This window comes from Macaca nemestrina, chromosome 12 (genome assembly GCF_043159975.1).
Source record: "Macaca nemestrina isolate mMacNem1 chromosome 12, mMacNem.hap1, whole genome shotgun sequence".
In the NCBI taxonomy this organism is placed as follows: domain Eukaryota; kingdom Metazoa; phylum Chordata; class Mammalia; order Primates; family Cercopithecidae; genus Macaca; species Macaca nemestrina.
Genome location: NC_092136.1, coordinates 85,575,291 through 85,598,079, shown reverse-complemented (window position 1 = coordinate 85,598,079; position 22,789 = coordinate 85,575,291). Strand labels below are relative to the sequence as shown.

Here is a 22,789-nt window from a genome sequence, read left to right as displayed (position 1 = left end):
CAAAAATAACCCTGAGGAAGGGCAGACTGTGATAATCAAATTAGAGACTCAAACCACATTCTGTGGGATTCAAATGGAAAAAAAAAGATTAATTCTTATTAGAAGTAATCAAGTCAACAATGTATGGGGTGGGCACAGGCTGTGAAAATCAGGACAACCAGCTAATTAATGTTGCACAGAATAAATGGTGGATTGAATCAGATCTATTGCTTGTCAGCTGGTTGTTTTGCTCCACAACTGCCTTAACCTCTGAATGACATGGAAGTGAGAAAGAAGAAGGAAGTGCAGCAGGACTCAAAGAGGAAGAAATGACTCTTGCTAAAGAAGGAAGAGAAGTGGAACCAACCACAGGGAGGAGAGATGGGGTAAAAATTGTTTTGATTCCGTTGTAGCATTTCCTTGAGTCTCTTCAGTTCTAAGAATAGGGAAAGGAAGAAAAGAAGAGAGCCTGTCATGGAACCAAAAGAAGACAGCATCAAAATAAGGAGAAAAGAGCAAAGAAGCAGAAATGACTTGGAATCATGCCATAGAATTATGCCACCATACTGCTGCTTATAAAACATTCATACTGAAAATGTTTTAGTGACGATACAAATAAGAAGGTAGAGGAGACATGGTTGTAGATAGTGATCTAAGGAAAAAAGTGTGTTACTATGGTTATCATTAGAACTTTTCACAAATAGTCCCACTCTTCCCATTAATGTACACCAGGGGATCAAACTGCCACCTCCTTTGAGGGTTGATATGGCTGTGTGGCTTGCATTGGCCAACAAAATGTGAGGAGAAGTGATAGACACGTAGAGTGTATGAGAAATACCTTTCAGCCACTAAGATTTGGAGTATTAGTATAAGCTAACCTGTCCTTACTAATATAGTTACCCAGAAAGAAAAGGAAAAGATTGCTAATATTTATGCAAAAAAAAAGACTGAGAGAGATAAATTTGTGGGACAGGTCAAAGGAGTACTGTAAGAGTTGGATTCAAGTAAGAAATAAAATGTAAAGCTAAATAGTTAAGCCTTATAAAATGTGTAATGATTTCTTTCTTCTAATAGTTTGTTTGTATGTCTTTCTCTTTGTAATATTCTTCTTCATACAGAGCATCTGTTTTTACAGTTTCAACTACTGCCTCAATATGAATAATTAGAAACTCATCTATCTGATTTTGACAACATTCACATTTCTAACTGCCTACAAAAATATACCCATTTTAAAAGACTCCCAGTACAACTGTTCACACATGTTCATGTCTAAGAATGAAACAATGAAACTCCTTAGAAGATCAAACCTCCCCCCCAAAAATTCCTTTCCCTTTTCTGTTAACAAAATCTCCCCTCAAGCCTTGCTAGTTAACTTAGATCACTTCCTCTTCTTATTCCTCTTTATTCAATCTCTGCTTCAAAATGCCTCTCAGATTTGCCACTTTCTCTACTCACATCTCAGCTACCCTAGTCCAAATGTATTTAACTCATACCTGGACCATGGTCATAAACTCCTCTCTTCTTCTCCAATGCATTTGCCCACCCCTCCATCCTGCCCACTCTTTCCAGACTAATCTTCCCTCCACAAAGGTCCTCTGCGACCCCTCAGCCTCATGTCCAACAGCATTCACCATAGCCTGCCCCTCCAGGGCTCTCCCACTGCTTACCAGCTGCTGTGCTCAGGCTGGCATGTTTGGTGTTTGCTGTGCTGTGAGCCATTCTGCTCATTCCTCCATCCTTGTTTTACCAAAATTTTTACCTCCAACTCTGCAAGTGCTCTCACTTTCATCTTCCCAATAAAAAATCCCACACATCTTTAAGGCTCACCTTATATCCCTTTTTCTCTTTTCCCAGAAGACTTAACAAATCCCACCCAAAGAGATTTCTCCCTTTCTCTACCCACACAGCACTTAGTCACAGAGTTTAAAGTTCTCTGAGAAGTCATATAGAACAATTCTTCAATTTTATAGTTGAGATTAAGAGACTTGGTTAGTCCTGCAACCAGTTAGTGACAACTAAAACTAGAATCCAGATGTCTTGAATGCATCTTCTTTCCCACTACATTTTACTACTTTTTGTTAACTGCAAGATGTTTTACAGTTTAATTCTATTCAACCTTATATTTTGTTTAGTGTTTAAAAATCATGTATCCCTGATAAGAGCATATGCAGCTTAGGAGCAATGATGTGATACAGGGTCTATATTAGGTAGAAAGCTCTTATTTTGGGGTCATTTAAGGCTGACATTCACAGTAAGGTTGAATGTAGAGCCAAACCATTAAACTAATATGTTTTGGAATAATTGGGAATCAGAGCCAGGAACACAAATCAAACCATGGAGAAAAAATAAGAGAGTAATTTAATGTCAGGAGCTTACAAAACCAGAATCAAGAGAAATGAGGAACATGCCATAGTACAAACTCCATGGTTCAACTATAGATGGTTCAAGAGGGGTAGGTCAATAGGGACATGTTCCTACCTAACTCCTAGAACAGCGAGTATAGGAAAAGAAAACGGATCCTTACCAGTATCCTCACAAGGCTCCTCTGTCTAGCTAGAGAAGACAACCCTAAAAGGGGACACCAAGCATGAGAAAGCATGATTTCTAATTACAGAAGGTCTTACTAGCCAGAGAGGGGCTGAGCAGGGAGGCCAGAGCTGCTCAGATCCAAAAGGTGTTAAGATGCCCTTAATTGGCTATTGGCGCAACCCCATAATCCTCCTGAGGCAGAAGGATTGCTTGAGCCAGGAGTTCAAGCATTTGGTGCTCCCACTGCAGGCTTCAGACTGTGGGCTCATCAGAACCTATCCCTCTTGAACCCTGGCCCAGGCCCCTGGACAGAGGCCTATGCCTCTTAACTCCTATCCTAGCTGCAGGACAACAGATCTAGCCTACCAGTGATTGACTTGGCCTACCTGTGCTAACTCCCTGTATTTTGTTAACATAAATAGCTTAGCATGGAGTATACAAGATATTGCATGCTTTTACCCCACTTTTCTTTTCCAGTTTTATTTCCCAAGGTATCCCTTTTCTTATCTTAAGTGATAGCCATCCAGGCAGCCACCATTCCTCACATATAATACATATTTTCAGGCCTCCTTGTGCTGTTCCCTCTGCCTAGAGTGCTCTTCCTGTTCCCTTCCCACTCTATCTGACTGACAAGAATGTATTTATATTTTGAGATCCAACTCATATGCTTCTGCCATAGTGAAGTATTCTCATATTCTCCGTAATCAGAAGAGAGGAACTCATTCCTTTCTCTAGACTCTCATAATCGGTTACTTGTGTTTTTCTTACAGCACGTTTTAAAAAATATGCTTTATAGTATGGTATAGTTTTAAAACTTCACTGTATTATATTCAAGCACCTAGAGAACAAGAACTATGTCTACATTTTCACTGTACCCTCACAGGACCTAGTCCATCCTGTTGAATAAACATGTTGGGCTAGGCCAGGCATGGTGGCTCACATCTGTAATCCCAGTGCTTTGGGAGGCTGAGGCAGGGGTATCACTTGAGGCCAGGAGTTTGAGATCAGCCTGGGCAACATAGCAAGAGCTGTCTCCACAAAAAAATAAAACAAAAATAAAAAGCTAGCTGGGAGTGGTGGCATGCGCCTGTAATCCCAGATATTTGGGAGGCTGAGGCAGAAGAATTGCTTGAGCCCAAAATCAACATTCTGCCCTAGAGTGGCACATTTATTACAATGAATGAACCTACGTTGACACATTGTTACCACCTGAAGTCCATAGTTTACATTAGGCTTCACTCTTGGTGCTATACGTACATGGTTGGGTTATGACAAATGTATAATGACAAGTATCCACCACCGTATCATACAAAGTAGTTTCACTGCTCTAAAGATTCTCTATGTTCTGCCTATTCATCCCTCCATTCCTGCGAACCCCTGACAACCAGTGATCTTTTTTACTGTCTCTGTAGTTTTGTCTTTTCCAGAATGTCATATAGCTGGAATCATAAAGTATGGAGCCATTTCAAGTTGTCTTCTTTCACTTAGTATAATTATATGGATTTAAGTTTCCTTTATGTCTTTTCACGGAGAATAGAGAGAATGCCACTCTTTGCATGCTTGATAGCTCATTTCTTTTTAGTGCTAAAAAACTTTCCGACCTCTGAATGTACCATGGTTTATTTACTGGTTCACCTACTGAAGAACACCTTGGTTACTTCCAAGTTTTGTCAATTATGAATAAAGCTGCTATAAACATTTGTGTGTGGGTTTTTATATAGACATGAGTTTTCAACTTATCTGATTAAATACCATGAAGCATAATTGCTGGATCATATAAAAAGATGTTTGGTTTTATGAGGAACTGCCAAGCTATCTTTCAAGATGGCTTTGCTGTTCTGCATTTCTACCAGCAATGAATGAGCTTTCTTGTTTCTCCATATCCTCACCAGCATTTGGTACTGTCAGTGTCTTGGATTTTTGCCATTCTAATTAGTGGTAGTAGCTCACTGTTTTTTAAATTTGCAATACCCAGATGACATATAATGTTGAGTATCTTTTTAGGTGCTTATTTATCATCAGTTTATCTCCTTTGGAAAGGTACTACTCTCTATTTTTCACCTAAGAAAAATAAATACATGCCAATTTTTCAAACAATATACTGGTTTACAAAGTAAAAAGTTGAAGTTCTCTCTCTCTCAATCTCACTACCCAAAAGTAATCACTATTAACATTGTTTTCATTCAAGACATGTTTCTATGCATTTACATACCTACAAATGCATAGAAATGTATATTTTATTTACTCATATGATTTTTATTTTAATAGTATTTTATGAGTTACTTTTTAAATACATGTTAAAGGTATATTACTTTAATATATCCTGGAGACCTTTCAATATCAGTAATGGGTGCAGAATATGCCAGAGGAGGAATGTGTTATAAAGTAACTAATCAGTTCCTTATTGGACATTTACATTGTTTTTTAAATTTTTCTTTTTTTTTAACCTTTAGGCAATTCTATAATGAACCACCTTCGATATATATACACACACACATCTCTGTACAACAATGCCAGTATTTCTGTGAACAGAGTCTTAGAAATGGAATTGCTGAGTCAAAGATTACATAATTTAACAACATGATAGGAATTGTTCTCAAACTGCCAAACTGTGCACAAAAGAGACTGTTCAAATTTACACTCCCATCTAGTGTTAGAGAGCGGTTCAGTATTCAGAGAAGCCATAAGAGTTTTAAATAGGTGCCTCAGGAGCTACCGGGGAAAAGAAGGGGGTAAGAAAAGGGCTGGTAGTCCACACAGCAATCTCCTGTCCTCTTCAACGAGAACACCTCTCCTTTGATCAACATTATTTATTGGGCTTAGTTTAAAATTCCTCTTGAGGAGAAGTTTCTGGTAGTAGACATTTGAAAACCTTTGAAATAAAAAAATTACCTGTTTTTAAGTGGCAAAAATTATTAATTTATAGGTTACTTAGGAATGTTCTCAGGTGCAAGTAACAGATGACCCAACCACAGCAGATTGAATCAGCGAGGGTACAATTTTCTCATGTAACAGAAATGCAGCAGCTGCATTCGTTCGGTGGCTCAGCGGCCTTTTAGGCTTTTCCTTATGGTTGCAAGATGGCACCACTCCAACTCGAGCATTATGTTTGTATTCAAGACAAAGGAAAGGGAGACAGTTTGTATCAGTCACTCTGGCCCTTTTATCAGAATTGCAAAAGTGCTCCTAGAAGCAGTCTGCTTCTCCCTAAGATCTTTGCTCATATGTTATTGGGCAGAGCTTTTTTTGTGTGTAGCATCTAATGGTCGCAAGTGAGGTTGGGAAAAGTGATTCATTTTTTCTGGCTTTTATAGTAAGGAAGTAGGCAAAAGATATGTTGGGTGTAGTTGTTGGGTTAGCCGGTCGTGATGTTCTGCCCCCAAGTACTCAGAATACTGAAGACTAAAGATGCAATGACAAACAAGATTGTCCTTATTCTTTTTGCTTGTTTTTTTGCTTTTAGATACAGCTATAACTTTATTACAAAATCATTCTTTTGGCATTAGTCGGTTACAGTGATAGCAAGATAATGTGACTGTGCAGACCAACTCTGATGGAACCACTGTATTCCCTGCTTACTGAACCAAACTTCGGCTACCTCATATCCATTACATACAAGTGACCCACAGTTATTACCGCTACAAATCTTGACGTGTGTACCACTGAGGGAGGAGTTGATGCTAAGGGAATAGATTACATGTTGATAAGACTACAAAAGTTCCTTTATGGGACTTTTTCTTCCTCTTCCCATCCAGGGACTTTGCTTTAGAATAATCACATTACTTAGAGCTAGTCTGAGTAGCAGCAGCACCCAAGGAGCATCAGTTCTTATTAAAAAGCAATGCCTGTGTGATGCACTTTTACACCACAGGCAAAGGGAAAGATCCTTCTCATTTTAAACTCCTGCAGAGTCCCTTAATAAAAAATAAAAGCATTCCATCAAGTTCTTCTGGGTGGTGTTATTGCTGTACATTTGTTGGTGAGTCATTTTCTGTGCTGTGTTTGCTTTGAAAGGATCTTCCAATATATCTCCAATATGCCTTTCTTATCATGTCCTTTTCTTTAGCTAGGATTTCACATAACCCTAATGCTTTATTAAGAATGTCTTCCTTATTGTCACACTGGTTTTCTAGCATGTCTTCATAGATATCCACAAGAAAGGCAATTAGGTAGGGGGAACTATGACTTGGTTGTAAATCAAGTAATTGATTTAACAGATTAGGATATTTGGAAAGACCATGATCCTGTAAAATCCCTTTCAAATAGTTCCATGCACTTTCATTATGTGGCACTAGTTGAATCATTTCCAGAGTGTATTGGACTTCTCTCTCCAATACAGCATGATCATTGTAGCCAGTAGTGTTAGAAATAACGAAGTATCTTTGGTTCCAGACAGAGCTATTTCTCACATCCTCTTTGAGAAGTTGGTCCACATACTGCAGCTCATTATCCCAAAGTTTAAATTCCTGAATAACCCATTGTCGATGCCGCCAGGCATGATAATTCTTTGCATCCTGATTAAGAATATTAGCAAAAATTCAGGCTCCTGAGATGGATCTCTTAGCCATTCCACTAATACTCGCCTATGATGCCCAGCTTGATAGTTTTGGGGCTGCCCCTCAATTATTGCAGTGATGTAGTTCATTTCCTCATGTTGATCCTTCTGAAGTGACTTTAAGAGGACTCTCCGGAAATGCCACACTGTATAATTGGCTGCATTTAACTCAGTAGCATCCCAGGTTAGCTTAAAAGTTCGTTTGCTTCTTTCATCATGCTGCAGGACAGCTCGGAAGTAATCATAAACATCTCTAAATTTGTCACTATAAATGATCTGGACCACGGGATTGGGGCCATCATTCTGCAGCACTGGATCTATATCAGCCCATTCTACTCTGTCCCTGCACAGGAGGTAGGAGGGCGAGTCTAGGCTCAGAAACCCGTCGTCCATGGGGGAAGCCACGGCTTCCCCAGCCTCAGCTGCCATCTCTTCCTCGTGCTGCTGCTGGGGCAGGGTGGATGCTGCTAGGGCGGGGTCTGCTCCAGCTGCCCAGGCTCGCCACCTTGCGCAGCCTCCCAACCCCCTCAGTGGCCACCATCTGAAGATAGTTCTTATTCTGACAGTGTTAACAAACAGAAGTGCAAACAAACCAGTTTGCACCAATATATAATAAAAACATTATATGTCCCAATGCAAAATATGTAGAGGAGATATTAGAGGCCGAAAGGAGAGAATGGTTAATTCTATCTCAAGTGGGGAGGGGTGGTAGGAGATCAAATAAGACTGTATCCAAAAAGTGACGTTTAAACAGAGTCTTGGAAAATGAGTAGATGCTCAGTGAGTGAAATGTATTCTAGGTAAAGGAATGGAGGTTCTGAGGCACAAATCCATGTGGTACATTCCAGGAGATGCAAGCAGTTCATCATGACTAAGGAGGAGGTTTGGAGCTAGATGATGACCCGGGAGACCTAGGGAGAGATGAAGCTGGAAATTGATGCTGGGACCAAGTCACGCAGAGGGCCTCCTGTGTTTCACAACAAGGACTCAGGAAACCCTTGTGACCTGGACAGTGTCATTGAGATTGTGTCACCTAAGCTGTCCAGTGCAACCATAAAGTGGAAAGCATGTGAAAAAAAAGTCCGAAGTACCTAAAACCTTTGTTGGATTTCCCTTTCACCTGGGTGCAGCTACACTTTAACACCCAAGTAGCCTGCACACCTGCTAGCCCTATTGGGTAAATATTATTGAGTCCTTAATCAACTATTGAGTTGTATTTGCCATCGACTCCTAGGGAAAGTTACTGCACTTCTCTGGGCCTCAATTTCGTCATCTATAAAATAAAAATTAAACTTTGTAGTATAGAATTTTACTTCCCCCCCCGAAATGTTTTCAGATGCATAATTCAGCAACATCAGCCTGGTGTAATTAAAGGGAAAACAACATCAAGAAAGGCTTTTGAGTCAGAAAGACCTGGGTGTGAATCCTGGCTCTCCATGTGTTAACAGAGTTCCTATGTGACAACTCCTTGACCTGTGGTTTTCTCATATACAAAACAGGGATAAGGCACCTATCAGTGCCTGAAGCATAGCTATTACCCAATAAGTAGCACTGTTTTTATATTGTTTTTAAAATGTACATCTACCCTATAAGGTAGGTGAAATAGGTCTAAAGTTACCCTAAAGTTGAAGATCCAGAGGCATACAGATATTAGTAATTTGCCAAAAGAGCAGCCAGCTAGATAAGTGGTAGAACACAGCACAAATCCAAGTTCTTATTCTTTTCACAAATGGTGCAGCTTCTTTCCTCCAAGTGGTATGACGGGATTCAGATCTCTGTGATGCCTGTCAAGCGAATGATTTTATAAACAAATTAGATAGCCCCACACCTTCCTTAAATCCGAGCTCACGGAACAGGCAGGCTTGGGTTATCTCATGCTTTATAATCATTTATGGATGTGTGACTGGGATACTCTAGCCCTGTGTCTAGCTTTAGCATGACTATAACCTGCCAGGAGAGGGAGCTCATACTGACTCCTTGCTAAGGTTACAGATACCCTGGAGACTTCAAGGGCTGCAGCACGGCGAGGAAAGGAAGGGTGGGGTTTTCCTTGTTACGGGTAATGACTACGCAGCTTTCTGGGAATGCATATTTTGGGAAGAACACTGACATTATTTAAAAAAAAAAAAAAAAGGTGAGATTATGACACAGAAAGAAATGACCCTTACCAGGAGGAAGTAGAAAGAAAAAAAGAGGAAGTGACTAGAGCAAAGGAAGACAAAAGGAAATTTGGCACAACAGGGTAAGTTTTGTTAATGCTGCACTTTTATTTAAATAGAAGGTAGACAAATGAAATATTTTTAGACTTGTACTGCAGGAACATAAGAATGGAATGAATGTTTTAAAAAAATATTCTGAGAACAGAATTAGCATGTGTCCTCCTAAGAATTCTTTCCCTATTTTGCTTCAATAAATATTAACTTGCCATATGTCCAAACCCTGTGCTAGGCACTAAAGATATGGAAATGAACAATTGAGCTCTTGATCTCAAAGAATGGTCATTACAGCAGAACAGACTTACACATGAGCAGTAAATTACCGGAAAGCCTGCCACCTTCTATGCAGTTGCTGCTAGTAGAGGACAGAGGGGAAAGCTCTTATATCACCATAGGGGAAGGTCAAGTAATATTTATGGTAATTATAGATAATTTTTTTGTGGGCACTCACCACCTGGCAGGCAGTCTGCCAAGTGCTTTATGTGGAATATGTCATTTGAGCCTCATAATAATGCAGGTGTTATTCTGTGATTCTCATTCTTTAGATGTGAAAATAGAGAAGCAACTTTTCCAAAATTGTAAGTGGTGGAGAGAAGTTTTTCCAAGGAGAAAACCTGGGCTAAGTATTAAAAACAACAACAACAAAATCAGACAGAAATGAAAGAGAAGAAGGATGGTGAAAAGGGGAAATGGGGGAGAATATTCTGTGCAGAAATAACAGTATGAAAGAGGCTGGTCAGCAAGTGACAGCAGATTGCAGTGGAAAAATCACAAGTTGTTCAATGTTACTGGAGTTTTCAAGGCATGTTGGGGGGTAGAAAGAATTGAAATTAGAATGATGGGCATAGGTCAGATCACAATGGGCTAGCCATGTCCTGAAAAAGAGTTTGAACTTTATTCTGAAACCACTGAAGCATGAAAAAAGGAAAACAAAAGAATAAGAATAAGAATGTTGTTATTGTGTGGGCTGAATAATGGTTCCCCGAAGATGGTTTCACATCCTGATATGGTTTGGGTGTTTGGTGCCTCGCAAAAACAGAGCCCCACACTTAGTTTAATGCCCTGCTGTTGCTCTCTTGAAATTTTTAATAATTACTTTACAAGGGGCTATTCTGCATTTTCATTTTGCACTGGGCCTCACAAATTATGTAGCCAGTATTGCCTAATTCTAACATTAATCCTGAAAACCAAAAAATTATACTCACTTTATAAACCAAGACACTGAAAATCTCAGAGAGGGAGTATAATCCAGTAATAAATGCCTTTAGTCAGGTAAATTCTGCTACTTGCCAGTCAGGGCCCCTAGGACAAGCTTCCTAATTCCTTCCAAACCTCACTTTCTTCTTTTGCACAGTAATTACAATATCTGCCTTGCAGAGTGGTCATGAGCAGTAGAAATAACATATGTAAAGTACTGACACAGTGCTGGCAGATCAGAAGAACTCGGATGGTAGTTGCTATTGCTCAAAGTTCCAGACTTAGTAAGAGTTGAAGAAGGATTTCATGCCTATAGTTTCTTTTTTTTCTCTCAGACTTGTATTTTGGAGGATCATTCTGGCACAATGTGGATGGTGAAATGTAAGACTAGAGGCAAGAAGACCAGTTCAGAAACTGTGGCAATGTCATAGACAATTTCTGGAAAGACTGTCCATCTCATGCCGTCTCTTTTTTCTTTGATATTTGCCTCTAATATGTAGAAGTCATCCTCCAGAGCTGTGTCCTCATCACATGACTCAACCTTCCTAACCTTCTTAATCTTTGCTGGTGCCCAGATTTCCCCAGAAATTTGGAATTTTGATCCAAGAGATGCAGAGGCTGAGCATTGTTGGAACCAAGTCATATTCATAGCAGACTTTCCAGAGAAGGCCCAGAACAACCTGCTTGCTGCTGAGGTCCCCAGAGCCACTCTGAAGCCTGCCTCTCCGCAATGATTTCTCAGTTTCTCCTTTCATTCCACACAGGTATACATTCAATAAATCTTTTTCCATTCCCTTCTGAAACGACAAGTTGCAACCAATAGAACCATGTAACAATGCTAGAGTTATTGGGAGATATAGTTGAAACATTAATCAAATTTGTGTAATAGGTTTAGGGAGAAGAAGGTGCACATTTAGGAATATGTAGGTGCAGAAGAAAGAGTTTGGAGTGAGTTCTGCATTTCTGGCTTCAGCGACTGTGTTGCTGTTGCTACAATCATAAAGGTAGTGCATATGGGGAAAAAAAGGAGTGATCGGAGAGGGAGATACTGGACTTGAGGTGCCTAGAGGACATTCAAATGGAGATATACAGTTGGAAATTAGATATGTGCTTCTGGAATTCAAGAGAGTAGTCTAGGCTGGCAATACATTTTTGTGAATTTTCAGCATTTAAATTGTCATTACCGCCATGGGGGTGAGTGAGATTGCCCAGAGTATTAAGTTAAAAAAGAAGGATCCAAGAATGAAATCCTATATTTTTTAATACCAATGTATAAGAATCAGGTAGAAGAAAAGAAACTCTGAAAGGAGGCTTAGAAGGAATGGCCAGGGAGGGAGAAGCAGAACCAGGAGAAGCGCCAAATGAAAGGAGAATGTGGAAAAAGATATGACGTCTAAATCAGTCCAGCATCATTACCAGTGTCCTCTTCATCTACAGCTGAGGCTGCAGTCACCCTATCAAACATACCTCCTGAGCCTGCTCCCAGACCCGGGGATTTTTTTTTCTTTTCTTTTCTTTTTCTTTTTCTTTTTTCTTTTTTTTTTTTTTTTTTTTTTTTTTTTTGAGACAGAGTCTCGCTCTGCCGCCCAGGCTGGAGTGCAGTGGCGTGATCTTGGCTCACTGCAAGCTCCGCCTCCCGGGTTCACGCCATTCTCCTGCCTCAGCCTCCCGAGTAGCTGGGACTACAGGCGCCCGCCACCTCGCCCGGCTAGTTTTTTTGTATTTTTTTTTAGTAGAGACGGGGTTTCACTGTGTCAGCCAGGATGGTCTCGATCTCCTGACCTCGTGATCCGCCCGTCTCGGCCTCCCAAAGTGCTGGGATTACAGGCTTGAGCCACCGCGCCCGGCCTTTTTTTTTTTTAAGATGGAGTCTCACTCTGTCACCCAGGCTGGAGTGCAGTGGCGCGATCTTAGCTCACTGCAGCGTTCGCCTCCTGGGTTCAAGCGATTCTTGTGCCTTAGCCTCCTGAGTAGCTGGGATTATAGGTGACTGCCACCACGCCCAGGATAATTTTTGTATTTTTAGTAGAGATGAGGTTTCATCATGTTGGGCTGGTCTCGAACTCCTGACCTCGGGTGATCTGCCTTCCTTGGCTTCCCAAAGTATTGGGACTACAGGCGTGAGTCACTACGCCCTACCCAAACCCAGGGAATTTCTTTAAGACCCATCTTCTGCCCTTTGCTATGGCCCTAGATTCTCCCGCACTGCTTGGCTTTTTTGGATGGATGGTTTAGAGTAACAGCTGATGGCTGTTAAAATATCATGAGTTCATCAACAATGAAAGAAATGCAAATTGAACAGCCTAAGATTGTTAAGATTCAGGCCAGGTGTGGTGGCTCATGCCTGTAATCCCAGCACTTTGGGAGGCCGCGGCAGGCAGATCACCTGAGGCCAGGAGTTTGCGACCAACCTGGCCAACATGCTGAAACCTCATTTCTACTAAAAAATACAAAAATTAGCTGGATGTGGTTGTGCACACCTGTAATTCCCAGCTACTGGGGAGGCTGAGGCAGGATAATCACTTGAACTCGGGAGGAAGAGGTTGCAGTGAGCCAAGATTGTGCCACTGCACTTCAGCCTGGGTGACAGAGTTCTGTCTCAAAATAAAAATAAAAATAAAAAGTAAGGTTCTATCATGTACCTGTACCTGATATGGTTTGGCTCTGTCCCCACCCAAATCTCACCTTGAATTGTAATAATCCCCATGTGTCAAGGGCTAGGCCAGATGGAGATAATTGAATCATGGGACGGTTTCCCCCATACTGTTCTCATGGGAGTGAATAAATCTCATAAGATCTAATGGTTTTATAAAAGGGAGTTCCCTGCACAAGCTCTCTTGCCTGCCACCATGTAAGACATGACTTTGCTTCTCCTTTGCATTCTGCCCTGATTGTGAGGCCTCCCCAGCCATGTGGAACTGTGAGTCAATTAAACCTCTTTTCTTTATAAATTATCCAGCTTCAAGTATGTCTTTATTAGCAGTGTGAGAACAGACTAATACAGTAACTATATCATTAATATATACGAATGAAGCAACAAAGCCTTATGTTGGCAGAGGCTGTGGAGAAGAAGGCAAGCCAAACTTTGCTGATAGCATTTTAGGTACAGTCAATTTTTCTGCAGGGTAACCAGGGAAGCAGTACATGAGCTGTATGTGTCCTCTGTTCCACGTTGGAACATACCTCAAAGACATAAGCTAAAGGAAAAATGTAGTAAGCAGTGAAGATTCTAGTCCCACTATTTATAATGGCCCAAAATGAAAACAATCCAAGTCCTCAGCTTTAAAGTAATTTTTAAATAATGTCCGACTGATTTGGAATGCTGTGTAACCACTGAAACTGATAACCATGTGAACATAGAAATATATCTATGAAATAATGTTAAGTGAAAAAAGCAAACCACAGTAAGTGTCAGTGAGGGCATAGAAAAGTGGGAACCCTCAATATATTGTTGGTGGGAATATAAAATGGTACAGCCACTTTGGAAAACACAATCTGGAAGTTCCTCAAAAAGTTAAACATAGAGTTATCATTTCACAATGTCACTCCTAAGTATATACCCAAGAGAAATGAAAACATATGTCCACATAAAAACTTGTACACAAATATTCATAACAGCACTACTCATAATAGTCAAAAGGTAGAAACAACTCAGATGTCCATTGGCCGATACAATGATAAAGAAAAGGTGCTATACTCACACAATGGAGTATTATTTGGCCATAAAAAGGATAAAGTAGGTACATGCTTCAGCATGGATGAATCTTGAAAACATTATGATAAGTGAAAGAAGGCAGTCACAAAAGACCGCATGTTATATGAAACCATTTCTATGAAATGTCCAGAATAGGCAAATATATAGAGATAGAAAGTAGACTAGGGGTTGCTTAGGCTTGGGAAGGGTGGGGAGGATGGGAGGATTCAGATGTGATAGTAAAAGGTACAGGGTTTCTTTTTGAGATGCTAAAAATGTCCTCAAATTGATTGTGGTCATGGTTATACAACTCTGTGAATATACCCAAAACCACTGGATGTACACTTTAAGTGGGTGGATTGTATGGTATGTGAATTATATCCCAATAAAGCTATTACAAATTTTTTTTAAAATCATTAAATAGTATGTTTACAGTGGGTAAACTTTATGAAGAAATATATTATATACATACAAAAACTTCAATAAAGCATTTTTTTTTCTTTTTTTTGAGATGGAGTCTCGCTCTGTCGCCTGGGCTGGAGTGCGGTGGCACCATCTAGGCTCACTGCAAGCTCTGCCTCCTGGGTTCACACCATTCTCCTGCCTCAGCCTCCTAAGTAGCTGGGACTACAGGCGCCTGCCACCACGCCCGGCTAATTTTTTGTATTTTTAGTAGCGATGGAGTTTCATTGTGTTAGCCAGGATGGTCGCAATCTCCTGACCTTGTGATCCACCCGCCTTGGTCTCCCAAAGTGTTGGGATTACAGGTGTGAGCCACCGTGCCCAGCCAAGCCTTTTTTAAAAAAAAAAAAAGAAAGAAAGAAAAACACACTTGGGCACGGTGGCTCACGCCTGTAATCCCAGCACTTTGGGAGGTCAAGGCGGGTGGATCACCTGAGGTCAGGAGTTAGAGACCAGCCTGACCAACATGGAGAAACCCCATCTCTAATAAAAATACAAAAAAATTTAGCCAGGTGTGGTGGTGCATGCCTGTAATCCCAGCTACTTGGGAGGCTGAGGCAGGAGTATTGCTTGAACCCAGGAGGCAGAGATTACAGTGAGCCGAGATCGTGCCATTGCACTCACTCCAGTGTGAGCAACAAGAGAGAGACTCCGTCTCAAAAAAAAAAAAAAAAAAGAAAAGAAAGAAAGAAAGAGAAGAAAAGCACAAACTAGTCCCTGCCTTGTAAGCATCTATATTTTTATAAAGTAACAAAGGCTGGAAGATACTGGGAGTCAGTGAAGGTATAACAGAAAGAGACCAGATCTGCAATCTATAGGCCTGGTTCCATTCCTCCTCCTCCTGTTATTTTCTAAGTATGTGACCTTGTTTGAGCCTTAGTTCTTTCATTTATAAAGTAGGGGTATTAGTTCCTACCTCACATAGTTATTTTGAGGCATAAATGTTTAGTGGGTTCATTTTCTTGCCCTTCAGGATTGCTTAAGCGGGAGGTTAAAACAAGGTGGCAATAAAAGTACAATAATATATGTGAAAGGGATTTGAAAGTGAAACCTCCTATGAAAGAATAAGATAGTCTAGATCCTGATTACACTTCTGGCCTAGAAAATAGCATCAACATAGCCTCAGCTTCAAAAAGAAATGACCATACTTTGCCTGAGTGCTTCAAAAAATGCCTTTATAACTGGCCATGTGAAAATTAAGAAAAGCTTTCCAAATTCTGAAAATGTACACTTGTTTTAAAGGTAATTTGGGGGTGACACAAAGGAGCTAAGGTGTGTTAATGCCAAGTTACCATAGCAACATTCTTGGCTGCTCTATCCTTCCCAGTCCTGGGCCTACCCCCAGATGGGATGATGAGCCCAGTAAACACCAGAACTACGCCATTCTACATGAATTTATTTTCTCCATATGCAGACAGGGGAGACATTCATGCTTTCCCACAAATAATATTTGAAGGGAGAAGCCCTGAATGTTTACAAACCATCTCCTCTCTTTTTTCCAGAATCAGAATCAAGATCCTATACACTCATTGCAATGCCTGGCATGTAGTAAGTATTCAACATATAGCTGTTTAATGAATGAATGGTCAGAATTTACCTAGAAGTCCAAGGTTGGAATAGAACACCATTGTTTATTAGGCAGAAGAGACTATTAAATTATAGGCCAGGAATTTCAGAAAAGATATTTAAATTCATACTCCACATAATTTGGTGTCTGTTCCAAGCCACACAGCATTTTCACATCTGTATCTGCCCTGTTTATTAAATTTCTTCAGCCCATAGCTAATTCCTCTCAAATATCATACTTGTTATTCGGAACGGACACAATGCGATTCTACCAGCGTTATTCAACCTGTTACAAGGCACACATTTTCAAAGGCTGTGCGGGAACAGTATGTGAAAATGGCTTCATGAATGTGCTGTCCTCCACCCTTCCGAGTTCTTGGCTTGATCTTACTAGAGAAGGGAGCCTAAGCAGGCCTGCATCTGGGTAAATTGTTTCCTCCTTGAAATGGGCAGAGGCAAACATCACTAGTGCCAAGAGGGCTGTTTTTGAAGTCATTCTTGTGGGATTGGAAAGCCTCTCTTGACTCAGGAGCCAGGCTCTCAGTCCCACCACCGAGTCAGGCTTTGAAAGTAGCTCGTATCTGCTTCCCCCAGATAGTCTCATATTTTTGGCAGAACCTCCGGGTTCTTTCTCTCTTAGAAGACATTTCTTTCTTTTAATCTCCCTCGTTGTATGAAACCCTTGAGGTCAAAGGGGAAGAACAGTAAAGTCTCCTCTTCATCACCAGATTTTCAGAGAACTGTTTCAAACCAACAGCAATAACAGCACCTGCCAACTGCCGATCATTGGCACTTTGCAGACATTATCTCAGTTAATCTTCAAAAGTCCTTCTAATACTTGGAAGGCAAGTATTTTTTATTCCCATTTTATCTTTGAGGAAATCAAGGCTCAGAGAGATTTCAGTCAGTGGCTGAGCCATTATTTAAACTCAGGTTTAGCTGGCCATGGTGGCTCATGCCTGTAATTCCAACACTGGGAGGTCAAAACGGGAGGATCGCTTGAGCCTAGGAGTTTGAGACCAGCCTGAGAAGCAGAGCAAGACTATGTCTACAAAAAAATAAAAATAAAAAAAGTGCAGGGCATGGTGGCATGTGCCTGTAGTCTTAGCTTCTCTGGAGGCCGAGGTGGGAGGATTGCTTGAGCCCAGGAGCTTAAGGTTACAGTAAGCTATGATTGCACCACTGTACTCCAGCCTGGGTGACAGAGTGAGACCACTATGTCTAAAAAACAAGCAAACAAACAAACTCAGGTCTGAGTATATGCTTTCATCTAAAATAACTAAAAACAACAAAAGCAGCAATAATTTTTGCCAATATCCCTCTGCACTAGAGAGTCTGGGGAGAGCCAAGGAAGAAAATCCTGGCTTGAACAATACCCTCACATTGCTTAGACCTTAATCATACTAATTTTAGACTTTAATTGTAGTAGCATATGTGTTGTGGTTGGTGGCTGTAGAAAAGGACTGAGCAGGAAATACCGGACCCAGATACCGGCTGGTTAGAAAGAGTAACAGATACCAGAAGTGGCTCTGCTTCTGATGCTTTTTCATTTCTCTCTTTCCGTCCTTCAAGATCCATCTGTGTGAAAACTTTCCTGACCACCCACATAATCCCCAGCATTAATCCTTTATTTTGTGCTCCCATTGAATTTTGTTACATCTTACCACATTTTATTTTAATATACATTTCCTAACTGGCTAGAACACCTTGAGGCCAGTATCTGTGTCTTAGTCCTCTTTGTACCCAGCACCTTGAACAGTTCCTGTTAATAAAGTCTCAAGTCAATGTTACTACTTAATAAATCATGACTTCTCTTTATCTTGGTTTTTCAATTTTCAACCAGTATCCTCACTTTCCCTACATTCTGACTTGGATGGAACTTACATTCTTCTTGGCTGCCCCGCGTCTGAGCCCTCTTCCTGTGTCTGGGGAAACTGCCATTGCATAAGACATGCTGGGAGGTAGAATGTGTCTTCCCCTGATGGAAGCTGGAAAAAAGGCCAGTTACCCTCCTGGGTCCCTGGCAGCTGGTGCACAAGCATATGACCTAATCTTGGCCCTCCTGATATTATTGCCTGAGACTTAAGTTTGAAGCAAATGACCCAAGAAACTGGGACAGTTTAGAATTTGTGCTGGTGGCAGCACTGGTGTCCACTGCTCAGTGAGAGAGGAAGCAGCATTTTAACCAGGATGTTTCTGGGGTGTGGTCTTCCCTGTGGTTCTCTTTCAGTTCCTGTCCATTTTCCAAGCTTGATTCTCTAGACTGCTTGTCAATCCTGTGATCTTCCTGCTATCTCTCTAATAAACTCTTTTTTTGACTAAGATAGTCAGAGTTAGCACCTGTTACAACCAAGAGCCCTGACTGATGGACTTGGTGGCCTCACAGTACCTGGTCCTGGGTCCTGGAAAACCAAAGGCCAACTTCTACCTGATTCAAACTCAAGGCAGAGACACAGGATTACTCCTTAGTTTGCCATACTTTTAACCCTTCACATTCATTATTACATTTCATCCTCACATCAACTCTAACAGTAGGCAAGTGGGGTGGTAATAAAATGAGGTTTTAAAATGAGAAAAGTGAAGCTCAATTAGTCTGGATGGCTTCCCTGAGGTCCCCAAACTGATGGCAGAACTCAAACTACAATCCAAATCTTCTGATTCCCAGCCAAAGGCTCTTTATAGTTAAATAACACTGAATTATTTATGTTTTGACTTTTTAAAACATTCATCCAAAAATATTCATTAAGTAACCATTATGTGTCAATCATTGATGAGGACAACAGACTCCCTCTATTCTAGGCTCAATACTATGTTTTCTGAAAGTACTGTAAGTATCAGTATAAATATGTTTATTAATAATACTCTACGTTTGGGAAAGAGTATAACACTGTTGTTAAAACCTAAGCCAGCCTGCTTGGGACCAAACCCTTGCTCCCCTCCTTACTGTCTGTGCATAGCACATGCGGTCAGTGTTCTGCCCATAACCTCTCAGCCCTCCCCTGTGCAGCTTGAAGTCTGCTTACTGAGAACACTTATGACTCACTGCCTGAAGAGCACGCTGGGCCCCTGTGCGAGGGGAAGCTGGGAATTCCAGAGTTAACATCTGAGAAACAGTCCTCAAATAGTGACAGATGGAGATTTGGAGAGAAACACCTCGGCTTCCTTGCCTCTTGGTGGAAATACTTCGGAGGCATATTCCTCACGGTCTTCCCAAATTTCCCGGTGGGATTGAGCTGCAGGTACCCTCAGTGGTAACGTTTCTGATAGCACACACCTTATCGGCTCCTTCTCTTCTGTACCTCGCTTCCCCACTTTCTGACTGGGGTTTCCTAGGATCACCCCCCAAATAAACTACCTTTGCTTGAATCCTTTTCTCAAGGTCTACTTCTGAGAGAACCCAAACCAAGACACCATGTGACCTTGGGACTATGACTCAATAAGGCCCTGTAAAGTGAAGATTATATTACCTGCCTCATAGAGACACATTCACGACACAAAGTAGCCTGCCTCCTGCTTTCACATAATCAACACTCCCTGTTCACCATTGTTGTGTCTGTAGCACCGTCTGTTTTCAGAGCACTTGCCCACATGTCTTCCTTCTCAATCAGAGGAGCTTCATCTCTTGCCACCCCATCACACCTGCCTGGTTCCATGCCAGATACTGTTCTTTACTTCGGCCCTGCCCTCCCATTTACATGTGTCTGAGATGAGCAACTTCCTTCACATGTTTGTGACTCAGCATATGGTGCTCTCCTTGCCTGGGTATACTTTCCCCTCCCCACATTTATCTCCTGCCTGTCTATCAAGCTCCCACCCCAGGTTGACCTCCTCTAGGAAGCTTTCCCCCATTCTCCTCCCTTCCTCTTCTGTTCTATCCACACCATACACACCCATACACCCACACACTGGGGCATGAAAGGAGGGTACCTCACCCAGGCGTGCTCTCTCCATCACTGCATATCACCTAGAACTGTAGTTATTGGTTTTCCTACCTGCCTGCTTTGCTAGACTGTGAGCATCTGTCTACAGCAGGGACTGTATCTTTTTTTCTGTATTTCTGGTGCATAGCCTAGTGCCCATCTCAAAAAATGTAAAATTTTTCAGTTGAGGAAACAGTGGCTTAAAAGTTTAATTGATCCCATTTGAGTTCATACAATTAATACATGGCAGAACAAGAACTCAAAACTGATCATGTGGCTTCAAAGTTGAACATTTTTTCTACAATATCATAGCTGTGAGGATTTTCGTGCTAGAGATGCACTGCATATCCTTCCTAACATCACATCTCTTCTTAGAAAATAAACTCCATCCACAGCCTTGGAAGAAGGGCAGTTTTCCATTCAAAATGACCCAGTCTCCAGCTATAATTGACTGGCTAGGAGAGGACGTCTGACCAAAGAGAGAGCCCAGTCAGACTCTCTCTCCTGGGAATCTAGAGACATAGGATCAGTTGGCTACAGGCACTGGACCTATATGGTGGCAGAGAATAAGGGCAACAGAGGGTGACGTTTTGGGACTTCTGTTTTGGGTCATGTCATCTGATGAGCTGTGAGAGTTGATCTACCATGAGACAGAATATGATGATGATGATGATGATGATGATGATGATGATGAGAGACACAGAAACAGGGAGACCATCTTCTTCCATTTCCAGTCCTTCATGAGGTTGGGTTCTGTGAGATATATTTAATCCTTCATAAATACATTTCCTGTCTCTTAAGCTAACTTAGTTGTTTCTCTGTCTTAGAACCAGATACAAGATAGCCTGTTCTCTGCAGCTGAGACAAACCTTGAAGGAGCTGAAGGCTGTCTGCTGACCATATTTCCCCTGACTGAATATCAAGTCCTTCCTAGAAGGGGAATCTAGCCTATAGGTCTCCTTGTCTATGACACCAGGTGAGGGGTATGCCATGACTATGGTCAGAGCAAACCAGATAGTCACTAATGTGTTCACCTGAGGTCAGCAAATTCATGCTTTGCCACCTAATAGTCTGTTTTTGAAAATAAAAATTTTAATTTCATCTTTTAAAAATTAGTTACACATTAACATTACAGATTAAAATATACCTAAAGAGCAAATGAAAGATTTAATTATAAGCACAGTGATTTTAGTATTTACGCAATTTGGTACCTACCTCTTATGATTATCTAGTGTACGTAATATAGTCTGGGTTCTTCTATACATCTCCCTTCAGCCATGAATGTAACACACAGTTATAACTGTATGTGAGCCTGTTAAAGGGTAAGTCAGATCATGTCACATCTCTGACCATAAGGTGCCACATGATCTCGCCATCTGTTGTGTAACTTCTCTGATCTAATCTCCTATGACTCCCTCCCATGTGACATTGGCCTCCATCTTCCTTCAACATACCAGGCACATTCCCGTTTCATGGCTGGATTAGTTTTCTAGGGCTGCCGTTGCAAAGTACCACAAACTGGGTGGCTCAAAACAACAGAAATTTATTGTCTCACAGTTCCGGAGGTGAGAAGTCCAAAATCAAGGTGTTAACCAGGGCCATGCTCCCACTAAAACCTGTAGGAGAGAACTCTTGCCTGCCTCTTCTGAGATTCTGGCTGTGGCTGTCAACTCTAGGCATTCCTTGGCTTGCAGTTATATCACTTAAATCTCTCTTTTGTCATCCCACAGCACTTTCCCTGTGTCTCTCTGTCTCTGTGTCCTCTCATAAAACACCAGTCATATTGGATTAGGGCCCACCCTAGTGACCTCATTTTAACTTGATCTGCAAATATCCTGTCTTCAAATAAGGTCACATTTCACAGGTACCAGGGCTTAGGACTTCAACATATCTTTTGGCGACGGGAAATAATTCAACCTACAACAACGGCCTTTACAGTTATTTTTCTGCTTAGAATGCTTTTGCTCCGGATGTCTACACTGTTTACCTTCTCTTGTGCTTCTGGTCTTTACTCAAATGTTACTTCCTTGTCAAGGCCTTCCTTAGCCACCTTATCTGAAATCACAACATCTGTTCCCCAGCATTTGGTAGTCCCCTTCCCTGCTTTATTTTTCTCTTTACCACTTGTAATTAGCATATTGTATGTTGTATTTCACGTACTCATACTGTCTATTGTCTGTCTCCCCTGGTGGCATGAAAACTCCAAGAAAGCAGGGATTTCTGTGACTTTTGTTCAAGGCTATGTTGCCAGCATGTAGAACAGAGCCTGGCACAAAGGATACTTGTTGAACGTATGTAAGAATCTCCATGTCCAAAGCCCTATGTTCAGAGCTCTAAGACTTCTGCAGCTTCACCAAGAGTCAGGCCTTCTTCTACAGCCACAAGCTTTAACTTCCTAACAGGAAGCCAAATGTCTCAGTTCCCCACACAGAGGAGTTAGGAGGAAAAACTTACGCCAGCCCCAAAGGTCTGGTTGTTGGAACTCCAGTCCACCAAGTATATCTGAAGGTAAAACAAGGCAGTGTCTCCCCTATCTGGCCTTTGGTTTAATTTATAAAACAAAACAGAAGGACCTGGTGCGGTGGCTCACGCCTATAATCCCAGCATGTTGAGAGGTCGAGGCAGGCGGATCACCTGAGGCCAGGAGTTTGAGACCAGCCTGCTCAACATG

General features: G+C 41.3%; 1 long non-coding RNA gene and 1 pseudogene across 1 annotated transcript in view; one reads left to right on the top strand and one right to left on the bottom strand.

Annotated features, from left to right (window-relative positions):
- Window positions 1–18,850, top strand: part of LOC105468861 (uncharacterized) — a 58,966-nt gene extending 40,116 nt beyond the window's left edge. The window contains exons 2-3 of the long non-coding RNA XR_011611234.1: window positions 9,825–11,240; window positions 16,135–18,850. This is a non-coding gene — a long non-coding RNA (uncharacterized lncRNA). The remainder of the gene's footprint in view (window positions 1–9,824; window positions 11,241–16,134) is intronic.
- Window positions 6,173–7,619, bottom strand: LOC105468860 (protein farnesyltransferase/geranylgeranyltransferase type-1 subunit alpha pseudogene; annotated as a pseudogene).
- Window positions 18,851–22,789: the final 3,939 nt, after the last annotated feature.